Source organism: Pteropus alecto, unplaced genomic scaffold (assembly GCF_000325575.1).
Source record: "Pteropus alecto unplaced genomic scaffold, ASM32557v1 scaffold19, whole genome shotgun sequence".
Classification (NCBI taxonomy): Eukaryota; Metazoa; Chordata; class Mammalia; order Chiroptera; family Pteropodidae; genus Pteropus; species Pteropus alecto.
This window is the reverse complement of record NW_006442490.1, coordinates 1,368,269-1,379,962: the sequence shown is the minus strand read 5'-3', so window position 1 is coordinate 1,379,962 and position 11,694 is coordinate 1,368,269. Positions and strand designations below refer to the sequence as shown.

The window sequence follows — 11,694 nt, the reverse complement described above, 5'->3', positions numbered from 1 at the left end:
CAGGCAGGCAGGCAGGCAGGCAGGCAGGCAGGCACATCAACCAAAGTGAGTGAATGGCCTGAAATGCACACTTGGACCTTATGTTTCCATCACTTTAGAGCAGCTAGAACAACTGCATCTATTTTGCACATTCTCAACCACGTTGTCCAGGTCCAGTGCTCAATAGGAATAATAATACTGGTGATCAGCCCAAAACTCTTAAACAAGTCTGAGGATCCAATAAATACTACCACAGCAGTCAGTGCTAATATACGGCCCCCGGAAATGTGTTGGGGAACTTTGAGAGGTAGGCTGGGGGCAGGCAGAAAAAGATGGAGTACTCTTGTTTTACAACTAACAAAGGAGATCTTTCTTGTCAATGACTCAAGTGCACATACTGTGATGGCATCACTTCAGAGTTTCTCTCAAATACTAATTTATTATTTTTATTGGGCTCATAACTTAACGAATGCCTGGGGATAAATGATTCCAAATGCCTGTTACATATTTACCTACAAATAAAAAGTAGCTTTGAGAGGAAACACCATTGGCTATGATGGTTTTTTTCTTTGGTGCCCATCAGTACTTCCAGAACCTGTATCCTCAGGTTATGGATCATAATCCCTGATAGACCAAGGTGTTGGTAGGACCGTCCTTAAGATAGGCTTGGAAGGTCACAGGGTTTCTCAGGGTGAGAATGCTGGCCACCAGCAGCATCTTGCCCTTTCTCTACGCCACTACTGTGCTGAAGTATTATGACTTCCCCTGTGATCAGCCTCCTCTAGGCAATCACATAAGGCCTCAGAGGAAGGGAAAGGAGGGAGGAAGGTATCCTCAGGAAAAAAAAAAAAAAAAAACTGGAGACACACCTTTCCTGAACACCAGAACTTCCAACTTGGAATGATTTTCTTTATTATTTCCAAATAAGATCTACAGGAATCCAATTCTCAGATAACCTGCCACAACCATTTAGGTTTGACAGCAAGATCAGAAAGGGCCAGCAGTGACTACCAGTTTACTGCAAATGCAGAAGAAAATGCAGTTGGTGGGGTGGGGGGAGGCTCAAAATAACCAGACACTTGCTCTAATACGAACATATTAATACCTTTAAATTTATATACATTTCATAGGTTGTGTGGGTCATGAACAGTTTTAACATTCTTTTTTTTTAATAACTGTTTTCATCTTGCATAACTAGGAAAAAAAAACCCCTCACCTTCTTTTTTCTCCTTTTCATGACATACTTCAAATTCCTCCCTCCAAAATACACTGTGAGAATAGGTTTTCAGTTAATCTACTTTCTAGGAAAAATATACCTAAAGAACAACGTATCCATTCATCACGAGTCCGTCCAAAGATATTTCTCCAAATGGCTATGTAAAAAAGCTTTTACACTATAGTGATAGCAAAGTCTGCTGCCTCACATAAAGAAAAATGGCTTTCAACATCAGATTTAAAGCCACACAAAACCATTCTTTAAAATTCTAGCCAAATATCAATGAAATGGCAAAGAGGAAAGAAACATTCACATTTTCAATGTTTGTACTTAATTACATCTCTTAAAATCCACTTCCACAAATTCTTATTAAAGGTTATAGTACATTACAACTTACTCTAATACATATCTGCATTGAAGGACTCTTAATAAGTCTCAGTTCCAATGGACAGGGACATGAGCCTCAGTTGAACAGGAGTTCATTTTTATGAGAGAAAAATTCTTCTGAATCTTAGTACAGGCAGATGCATGAGGGGCAGCACCTTCGTTTTGCAAAGTTGAATTTCTTCAACCCTCAAAAAAGCTCCTCCCCACCATTATCTAGTACCCTAATACCTAAGCCCACCACCCTTGGGACATATACCCTACACCTTATTCTCATTTAACAGGCACTTTGCCATTTAGAAAACTTTTATTGACAAAAGTAAAGTTTTCAATGTATCTTCCTCTTCTAGGTCATTTACTAGAGCTTTAGGTAAAATTTGTTGCAGTCCTAATTTTGGAGAGAATGCCACTATTAATGTTGGTATCTAGAGAATTATTTATCTCTACCCTTTGTTTCTGTCTCAAAATCAGTTGCAATGTTTGATGAAACAGGCCCACAGTTCTGTGGTGATGACACTTAGGGTTCCTTTGCTTGGTGTGCAATCCCCTGAAGAGCTTTTCAGAGCCTAAATCAATCATATACGCTGGTTTCCTTTTGTCCACATATGCTTTAGTCCCTTGAGGTCATTAGCCAAGGACAGATACCCCATACAGAAATGATTCTGCCTTTCCCAGAAGATTAAGTTTGCTTAAGTTTTCAATATTCTCACTCTTCCTACCAGCCTGCTTTTACAAGTGAGGTTTCCTAGGTCTGATAGGGATTTATCCTACTGGCAATATACTAGCTCCTTGGCACATTTCCATTCCACAATCCCACCTTTCAGAATCTTTTCATCAGGATTATACCCGTTGATTAATCAATCACATTCAATTTGTTCATTTGGATTAGAAAATCCAGTATATTTACCAGTTCTTGACCCAGTTACTTCAACCAGTCCACCGCAAGAGATTATCTGGAAATGGAACTCTGCCCTAAAAGTTTTCCCAAATTTAAATCAAAGAACTGATTTTCTTCCAAAGTATTCTCTGACACAATTTGGCAACACAAAACCATTGTTGGTGCTTAATGCGGTACTTATCTATCAAATGCCTTCCTATGTGCCAAACGCCATCCATGAGTGCAGAAATACAAAAGGCTTGGTTTCTGCCCTCGTGAAAACTGTAAAATGAACAGACATAGATTTTAATGTTGTTGTTCTATAGGCTTTTCCTCTCCCTCTTATTATATCATCTAAATTCATACACACACACACACACACACACACACACACACACACACACACCCCACAAAGATTTCTGAGGTCCTCTGATCTTATCTTGGAAGACTCAAGTTCAAAAGACAGGAAGAGAGGCAAATCCACCCCATACGTACTTCTCACACTGGGAGGGACATCAATAGATATGCCTTGGGATGTGCCTTTGGGCAAAGTGGGAGAGATTTGCACATTCAAATATAACCTATGCATTGCGACACATGCCATGTCCATCTTTTGAGTAATCCAAAATTACAGAAAATATTAGCTTAGACTCAAAGCAGAATCTTGCAATGAGGGAAATACGCAAACTCCTTGGGGACCTAGTTCTGCTGCCTTTCTTGGTCTCCAAAACTTCTCACACAAATGCTCTTTAGTTATTTGGCTTGACAAAGCAGGTCACTAAATATCCAAATTAATTTTTTTAAAGTCAACTCTCAACTGATGTTAATGCTTTGATATTTCCATTTTTATTTGTTAAGAAATTATCTCTTTCAGTTACAGTCGACAGTCAATATTATTTTACATTAGTGATGTACAACATAGATGGTTAGACATTTATATAATTTATGAAGTGATCCCCCAATAAGTCTAGTAGCCACATGGCACCATACATAGTTATTGCAACATTATCAACTATATTTCCTATGCTGCATTGTATATCCCCCTTGACTATTTTGTAACTACCTATGCTTTGATTTTTTAAAGTCTCTAAATCTGGTCACTTGATGACGAGCTTCCCTAGACTTATATTCCAATAGTCAATAAATCACCGGCAGGGCTCCATTTGACATTTATAGTTGAGGTCTCAGGAAAGGAGCTTCTGTGCCCTCAATTGACGGGCACACCACACAACAAAATAATTGAACTACAACACAATTCCTTTCTACCACGCTGTTTGTTCTGGGCTCTGAAACTCTGATAAAAAGGTGCTCAAAGTTAAATGTAAGGTATTACTTAGGGAAATCTTCAGCTGGGCTGCCAAGCCAGCCACCTACTGTTTTCCTCTGGTTTCTTTAATATCACAGAGAAGAAAAAATAAAGGCAGATCTTGGGCACTAAATTAAACTATTAATGTTATAAACTGTTTATGACACAAAAAAATTTACTTTCTTATGGAAAATAGAAAAATGATGTCTCTTCACAAGCGACAAGGAAGAGAGAAACCAGTCATTTGTTCTGCATTAAAGTCCCTACAAGCCTTGACCATCCTCAGATACAGGTCTGCCAAATCAGAGGTCTCTTAGTCACCCCAGGGCCACAGAGATAGATAAGAATATTCTAGAAAGCAACTAGTAAGTTGAAGATTGCCTGGCCCTCTTTACAGCAGAACTATGAGATAAACCAAGAATGAAGGAGCTGCCTTGTTACCATTTTTGCTTTGGGTGGGGATGAAAGGAGACAAGCCATTCTAATTTGAACCTCTAAGAAGATATGAGGTTTGCTGCCATAGGGCTAACAATGGAATCACTATAGAATGGTGTTGTCTGTCACAGGACCTAAGAGAGGTACCAGAAATCAAGACAAGAGACAAGCTTGAGACCTGATGTTCACAAATTCAGGGTATCAGACAGCTTTCTAGGGCCTGGAACAACTGAGTAACTGGGTGCTTATTTCATTATTTCAATATCCAATTTGTGTTCCATAAATCTTTGGGTCATTGGCCAACTGCTCACTCATAAAACAATTAGTTTGGTCAAATATCTGATCCCAAAAATATTCCAACTACTCCTCCAGTCCCAGAATGTGGCCTATCATCAAGGCCCATCAGCTACTTTAGGATGAACAACCACCATGGGAGGTGGAAAGGTTCAAGACCACAGCCATTAAGGGGCAGGAGTGAGAAAAAAAGAACTAAAGAGAAGTGGGCCAAAGGAGAAAGACAGAAAAGATGATATAATCCAGGGCTAAGTAGTGTGTGAGAGGGCCACCTAAAACTCATGCAAATAGCAATCTGACACCAGGGCCTCAGGCTCCATAATAACTTCTATCAAGCAAAGGAACATGCTTTTTCTCTTTCGTTTCCATTGCACAGAGCCTGCAGATGGCACACAGCATTACTATTGCAATTATTGACTGTGATTATCATGAAAAGTCTTTGATGTGATAGCAAAAATTATTAAAATGGCTTTTCTTAGAAAAGAAGGGCAATAAATACAGCCTCCTTTGGAAAACTCAAGGACCCAATTTCATACCAGCACCTTCTTCCAGAAAAGAAGTCACTTTAATGTACTTGTTTTCAGTCCCTCTCCTTGAAGATGTTTTATCTTACATGGAAAACAAACAATAATATGTGGTTCAGGATATATTTTAAGAGTATACTTAAAGATACTTCAAAGGAAAATAAAAATTAAAGTAACCTTTTCCTTGCAGACACATATATTTATTTGCATACGTTCCTAGTTTTTCCTGATTCCATGGTAACCAACAAGAGGCAGTTCTTTTTAATTTTTATTAAAGTGTAGTTGGCACGCAATATTATGTTAGTTTCAGGTATAGAACAGTGATTCAACATTTTTATACCTTACAGTGGGATCACCACAGTATGACTAGTAACCATCTGTCACTGTGCAATGTAATCGCATCAATGTATATTTCCCTTCATCTTTTTTCACCCATACCCCTTTCCCCTCCCCTCTGGCAACCAATTTTTAAATTGCTTTTAAGGATGAGAACAAATGACAATTAATATTAAATGACAGTCTTGTTCTAAAGATAACACTTGGCAGTACTGTGCTTACCTGTTTGAATTAGTAAACATTTTAGTGTACTTGGTAACTAGATTTATGTATTGGTGACTAGAAATATGAAAGAACAAGGAACAGCTCACTTTGCCCTCTTTCTTTCATAGGATCATAAATGGTGCAAGGTCACAATTTTTGTTGTTATTGTTTTTAATCTACCTAATCTCATGCTTTAACTCTAAGTCAAGACAGCATAATCCCAAATTATATCCAATGTTACAGGAGCACATTCATTTCCACAGTGCAAGACTTTAAATCATTTTCCGGAATCCATTTCAATGTTGGGACAGGGAGAAAAGCCATCTGAAATGCTGAAGCAAAACAAATGTCCATTATTAAAAGTCCTGACTTTTGCAAATGAACTCCCTAAATTAGAATGAGTTCGACCAAGCTATCTGGAAAAAAATACCTTTTATTTATTTATTTATTTTTTGGCCCATGGGTGTTTCTATATTTAATATGTGACAATGAGCACAGCCCAATACAAAAAGACTAACTAACCTAACCCAAGTTTAACTCCACTATGGTTAAGTTCGATCATATGGAATGGCAACACTACAATTAAATAAGCTTGTAAAAGAACCATAGTTTAAATCTCGTTTCATAAAGACAAACTTGAAGTGGTGCTCAGTAGCACACATCTGAGCTTCCATTTGGCCTAATACCAGTGGGTATGGGTAAATGTAGGGCATGCCCTTATAAAAAAAAAAAAAAGCCATTGTTTCATTACTGTGAGATGAACCTTCATGGTGCCATGATTTGTGGCTGCAAACATAAACAGAAATTATGTTGAAAATTATTACAAAATGAGCCTAGCCTATGTTAAGAAAAAAGCATGATGCATTTTGCCTATTGGTTAAAACTCATAGCACTGACAAATTTGGTAGCCCTGGGATAGCATATGGAACCCAAGCTTCTATCATCCCACCAGTGACTACCAACTCAGAACAAGAAGGGTCGGGCTCTTCAAGAACCAAGAGCCTCACTTTACTCAGCATCGCCAAGGTTCCTCAGTCAGACCAGTTCAATACAAATGAATAAAGTCACAACAAGCAGGAAACTCAAAGAGAACAGAAAGGCTTACCACACACAGGACTTGTTTTAAGTCTTTGAGGCAGGGAAGCACCATGTTGTATGGAAAGCATTAGGGCTTTGGAGTTAAGTGGGTCTGAGTTTGAACTGAGTTCTGTTCCTTACTGTGCAACTTTGGGTCAGTCTTTGTACCTCTAAGACTAATTCATCTTCTGTAAAATGGAGACAAAATTAGAACCTACCGCAGAGTCATTGAAAGCATTGAATGTATACAGCACTTCACTCAACAGTAGCTACTATCATGAATGTTGATGTCAGAAGATGCCATACATTGCTCAGACGGGGGATCCTTTCTATGCTTCAGGATTCAACTCTATTTAATCAAAGGAAGAATGTTTTTGTTTTCTTACTTTTATTATTTCTGTGACTACTACTATTATTATTAGTCTTAGGCAGCATTTATTTCTAAAACTTATAGACCAAAAAGCAATTTAGCTTTATTTAGCCAAAACACAAACTGTCCCTTGGTAAAAATTCAGGTCACAACAATATCACTCTGGGATTTGTCTAGAGAATCTTTTATTTAGTTCTGAAATGGCTCTGGCATGTCCTTAGAGATTAATGAAAAACAAAGTAGTAAAGATTGATTCATATAAAATTGCCATTATTTTAAGTCAAAAAAGGTCAAATATCAGCAAGTTCACATAGTCTGGCCTAATATTTTGATGAATCAACTTTGTGTCAATATCCAGATATTTCTATATATAAACTATGAATAATTTGTATTCTAGAGTTCCTGTACTTATGAACTCAATTCAAAAGATTGAAAAAAGACATTCCTATTTTACTCAAATAGGTATCTCACCTTTTAAAAAAGTTTGTGTGGCTAGAATATGCACTATTAAGTCAACTGTACTATCCTGACAAATGATCAGTTCCTTCTTAACAGCCAATTATTTTGTTGAAAGAATACTCTGCTCTATAAAAATAAAGGTGGATGATTCAGAAATTTAGAATGAGGATAAATGCATGTCAAACAACACCCCTTCAAAAAAAAAACACCCTGAGATGAAGGAAGTTTGTTCCCTATCACATCAAAGGAAGGGAGAACAAAGATGGAGATGACAGCTACCTGCATAACTGTGACGCATTTTAGTGATGATTTTTTGATGTTGTTGATGAAAGTATATCAGATCGTTTCACAGTTTACTATCTGATCATCTCCATATACTCTATTTCTTAAATATTTCTGTCAAATAGGTCTTCCTCTACTAGGTTTTAGACTGGTACCATATATTTCCCTCCATTATTCCCTTACAATTGTGCATAAGATTCATACACATGAATGAGAAAAAGAAAATTCATCAACATAATACTTATCTGCCAAGATGTGTAGGAAAGATTTAAAGAGATGAAAAATGACTGCTTCCTGAACACGTGTTTCTGTGAGGTGGGTGAGAGGTGTGCAGAGAGAGAGGGAGTAACAAGGGAGATACCTTGGCCTTGGTCCTGAGTAATATATAGGAGTTAGGGCACCCAGTGAGTGAATAAAAGTATGTAATGGTGATCACAGCACTATTAAATTTAACAATGTGATGAGAGAAAAAAAGGAAAGTTCAAAACCCTTTACATGCGTTTTTCCTGTTTTTGACTAAGAAGCTATGAAAAAACTAGGCATTATTGGGGGAGAAAGAGTTCACAAAGTAAACAACATGCAAGATGCCTGCAGACTGGTTTAAGAAAAAAAAAAAAAACTTGCCTACTGTTACCTCAGAGTAAGTGCTTCCAAGTACTTAGATTTTGAGGAGAGGGCTGGAGAGAGGGAAGAGAACCTTTGGTGTGGCGAAAAGATAGAGTGAAAAGAAGTAAAGGTATCTTCGATGAAATAAAAAGCTAGTCTAGAATGGGAATAGAGAAAAGCCCATAAGGCATAGAAGGTTAGACACAAAATAAAAATTAGGCAGGAGCGACTTGCGAGAGATTGCAAAGCCAATAGAGTAAGAGGCTCTTTCACTCTATCAAAGGGAGGCAGCCATTTACAACATCCGAGGATCCACTTAATCACAGTCACAGGGCTAAAAAGGAGATGGTTCATAGACTGAATGAATTCTTTGTCTTCTAAGAAGATTCGCATTCCCAAACCAGAACACTGAAGTAGGCAGGTCAGAGGTACTAGATCAAATAGTGGTAAACATGATGCTCTGCATCTGTAGATAAATCACTGGGACCAGATGGTATCCACCAGCCAGTTTTGAAGTAACTCAAGGGTGAAATTGTTTTGGCCAATGTGTGTAGGCCGTCTTTACAAATAGCCACTGTGCCCAAGAGACTGGTGCTTGTCAATGTAATTACTATTCATAAGAAGAGCTCCAGAAAGGACCCTGGGAAGTAAAAACCAGTAAGACTAATTTCCATATCAAGTAGGCTGGCCAACTTCACAATAAAGGTGAAATCACTGCACATTTACAAAAATAAAGCCCCTAGGGGAGAGAAAACCAAATATTTTGGCAAAGAATAAAAACCATGTTCATATTAATAAACCAGAGTGTATGGGGTGGGCAGTACAAGGAGAATTTGCCTTTGAATAAAGGGGACGCTGAAGATAAAATTTATGGAGTGCGCTAAAAATTCAACAGAAAGTATTAGCATGTATCTGTGGCATTATGTACTGGCATTGAATCTTAAAAGATACAAAAGAGATAAGCAAAACTCAGAAGTAAGATAAAAAGATCAGGTAATTATTTAAGAGATGTGGAGGAGACAAAGGAAAATAAATTAAGGTTCAGTGTGGGAAAATGGGAATATTTCTTTTAATCAAGCACATGGAAAGGCTTTTTAAAAGCGTTCTTTTTATAGCTTCCTGATATACTAAAGGTATTCAATAAACAACCTTAGAACCTTAAGAGTAGAGCAATGGCTCTCACATTGCTTCAACTTTTGGGACAACCCAATAAGCAAGGGATACCTGGGTGGGAGGTGGAAAGAGAAATGGAGGAGGAGAAGAGAGGGGAAAAAAAGGAAGGCAGATACATTTCACCACACTCAGTGTGGTGAAATTGTACTGGGGCCACCCTCTGGGATATAGCCTTTATTTCTCACACAAATACTCCAGATGCATGTTTAACCAACTTTGCTGTCTGATTTCTAGACTTTCAATTCCGCCCTAGGTTAAAAAGGACAAAGAGTGAACCCAAATCAATGACAGCAGAAGTGACAGCTGAAAAGAGAGGCATAAGCAACAGTGGGAAGAACAGTTTGGGGCTATTTAGCTCAGGGGCAAATAGTTCCTCAAACTTCAAAGAGCCCTAAGGACATTACTGAATTAGAATACCATTTTTTTAAATGATGTTCATGATGACGACCCTGGGACTTCTTTAACCTATTAATTATGATTTTTATCCTTCTGATTAATAAGGCAAGGGTAAAAATATTTCAGAAATATTTTCTTTGAAATGTTTAGAACATTCTTGAAAGATTGCTTGATATGTGAAAGGACAATTATCTGGAAAAATCTTATTCAAAATATTCCCTTTTCACACATTAAGCAAGATAACTAAAACATTTTAAAGCCAAGAGGAAGGTCAACAGTTGTTACTAGTTGTAACTCAAAGGCTTCACAAAAGTTCTACATGTATTCAGAGACAGCAAGCAGATCAGTGGGGTGCTTTATTAAAGAAAACTGGCTTGTTTTATATACATTTAGGTCCTTTGAATTTGTGTTCTAAAAAAGCACACACTCATTTATTTCCCTTTCACCTCAGTGTGATGTCCTTGTCCAAGACACAACTGGGCAGAGCTGATTCAGGCAGCAAGGCTGTTTTTCCTTTCAAAGGACATCAAACAGATGATTCATATTGCCAAAATATTAATCTGAAAAGGTTTGGAAGAAAAAAATTTGAGTAAATATGAAAATAAGATTTCTTAGAATGGGCTTATTTATTTCTTCAAACACACCTTTTCCCATTTGGGAAGAGAGACTCTGCTAACTGCACTTCACACCATTCTTTATTTCTCTTAAGACAACTCGTGCTTAGTGAAGGAAACAGATCTGAAACATCCAGGAAGTAAGCCATGCCATAGAACAAGCTACTGCACACACCACAGAGGTACCTTTGCTGGTCTTAAAGTGCTCTAGAGAATTGAAATGGGACAAATCCTGGGTAACACTGAAGGTCAAAATAACAAAGTGTTCTGGAAAACAAAACTGCATAAATTTTATCGTTCATTCTCCTGTATATTAGAGTACCCAAATGCAAAAGTTGCTCATCTTGCAAAAGAGAACAAGTGAGATAATACAGGATTCTGAGAAAAGAGCCCAAAACAAACTACGTACAATAACGGAAACAAAACCCTTGAAGAAAATTAACAGAGAAGAGGTTCAAAAAAACAGTGGCCCACTCTTTTTAATTTCAAAACTTCCAGTGTACCAAACATCACACATCATGTCTGTACCCTACATGAAACACACACACAATACGAATGTCGTACATTTGAAAATACAAGAGTGGTTTTACAATTTTAATGATTTGGAGAGTGAACCTTGATATAAACCCGTTACTGTTCCCAATCTCATAGGACATTTTATAAATGGACATGTGTGTGGTCACAGATGACACTTAGCACTGATATTAGGAGATCATTTTTCTAAAACAATGCCCTCTTAATATTTCTTACTTCTTAGCAGGATCAGACATTGAAAGCACCAGAGTAATGCCTTGCTAAAGAAGAGATAAAAAGCTTACAATATTTCCAGCATTTCTGAGAAAAACAAATATCCTCTGTGAGCACGGCTGTCCTGAAAACAGCCCTCTGTGATGGCTCAGACAATCTTTATTTCATGAAAACCGACACAATGATGACTCTTCAGTGAAAGCTTGTAAACTCTCGGAGTGATGAATGAGTGTTACTATGGTTCTGGACTCCCTCAACTTCCCGTCCATTGTACAGCTATCTCCCACTACAAAGAACAGGTAAGTCAAGGAAGGATAGCCAGACTAAGGGTAGAAGGCGGAGAGGGTGAGACTCCTTTTAGTAACACAAATGGGGGTGATGGTTTGCTCTTCTGACAGATATCTCAGAATGATCG

The 11,694-nt window shown here is 37.7% G+C and overlaps 1 protein-coding gene across 1 annotated transcript in view; it reads right to left on the bottom strand.

Annotated features, from left to right (window-relative positions):
- The window catches only part of GPC4 (glypican 4), a 102,712-nt gene that overhangs the window by 41,278 nt on the left and 49,740 nt on the right, over window positions 1-11,694 (bottom strand). The gene's annotated exons all lie outside the window — the stretch shown is intronic.